This window comes from Myotis lucifugus, unplaced genomic scaffold (genome assembly GCF_000147115.1).
Source record: "Myotis lucifugus unplaced genomic scaffold, Myoluc2.0 scaffold_656, whole genome shotgun sequence".
NCBI classification, from domain to species: domain Eukaryota; kingdom Metazoa; phylum Chordata; class Mammalia; order Chiroptera; family Vespertilionidae; genus Myotis; species Myotis lucifugus.
In genome coordinates, this window is record NW_005871704.1 from 377863 (window position 1) to 379467 (window position 1605).

Genomic DNA, 1605 nt, shown 5'->3' on the forward strand with positions numbered 1-1605 from the left:
AGGGAACCTTTTTACTGCCATGGGCCATTGGGCTATCTATAAAATCATTTGCTGGCCATACAAAATTATCAAGTTAAAAATTAGCCTGCCATATTTGGTCAAACATTTAATTAACTGACCCCTAATGCCTTAGGCAGGGCCAGACCAAATGATTTTTTGGGCCTCATATGGCTCATGCACAGCCACGCCCATGTTGGAACCATGGTTTACAACCAGTGTGACAAAGATATCAGTGTTTGGAGCCCTCAGGGCAGGATTCAACAAACTGAATATGCAGTGGAAGCTGTCAATAAAGGTTTAGCCACAGTTGGTCTGAAATAAGAAACCCCATGCAGTGTTGGTTACACTGAAGAAAGCACACTCAGAACTTGCAGCTCACCTGAAAAAAATTCTCCATGTTGACATATTGGTATCTCAATTGTGGGACTTACTGCTGGTGCTAGACTGTCATGTAATTTTATGCTCCAGGAGTGTTTGGATTCCAGATTTGTATTTGACAGACCTCTTCCTGTGTCTCCTCTTGTATCTATAATTGGAAGCAAGACCTAGATACCAACACAAAGATTATGCTGTTGGGCTGCTTATTCCTGGTTATGATGATATGGGCCCTCTTGTTTTCCACACCTGTGTATCTGCTAACTATTTTGACAGCAGATCTGTGTCCATTGGAGCTCATTTTCAATCAGCGCATACTTACTTGGACAGACATATGTCTGAGTTTAGGGAATGCAATTTGAATGAACTGGTTAAGCATGGTCAGTGTGCTTTAAGAGAGACACTTCCTACAGAACAGGACCTAACTATGAAGAATGTTTTCATTGGAATTGTTGGTAAAGACTTGGAGTTTATGATTTATAATGATGATGATGATAATGTGTCTCCATTCCTGGAAGACACTGAAGAAAGGCCACAGAGAAAGGCACAGCCTGCTCAACCTGCTGATGAACCTGCAGAAAAGGCTGATGAACCAATAGAGCATTACGTGATAATCCTCCATTCTATATGTGTATTATCAAATGTATAAGAAAACAGGAACATGTACTAATGATAATAATCTATACTTTGAACCAAAAGATGCAGTTGTGTAATGGTATGTTTTAGGAATCAGACCAAACGTGAAACCATGTAATAGGAAGCATTTTTTCTTTGAGAGGGTCTATATAATCATTTTCTAGAAAATATAGTTACATGTACTTATTTTTTTTATACAAAGAACATAATGTCTTTGTGATTTTAAGACAATGGTGAAATAAAATTGTTTCATCTAATGGGATAAAATATGGATGACCCTTTCCTATTATGCATAGGACAGTCTCCCACACAAAAAAAAGAATGATCTGACCTCAAGTGTCAACAGTGAAGTTGAAAACATCCATCAGAATTAATCTCATAAGGTTCTTTACTACCATTTGGTGGTTAGAGAAGGACTTACAACTTCTAAGTAGCTCCAGAAGAAATTCAGATGATTGAAGTAGAGCCTCAGAAATAAAATGTAATCTGGAAACAGCCTAAGTGCCCATCAGTAGATGAATGGATTAGAAAACTGTGGTACATCTACACGATGGAATACTATGCTGCTGTAAAAAAGAAGGAAATCTTACCATT

The 1605-nt window shown here is 38.0% G+C and overlaps 1 pseudogene; it reads left to right on the top strand.

Moving 5' to 3' along the window:
• Positions 1 to 201: 201 nt before the first annotated feature.
• Positions 202 to 1024, top strand: LOC102420097 (annotated as a pseudogene).
• Positions 1025 to 1605: the final 581 nt, after the last annotated feature.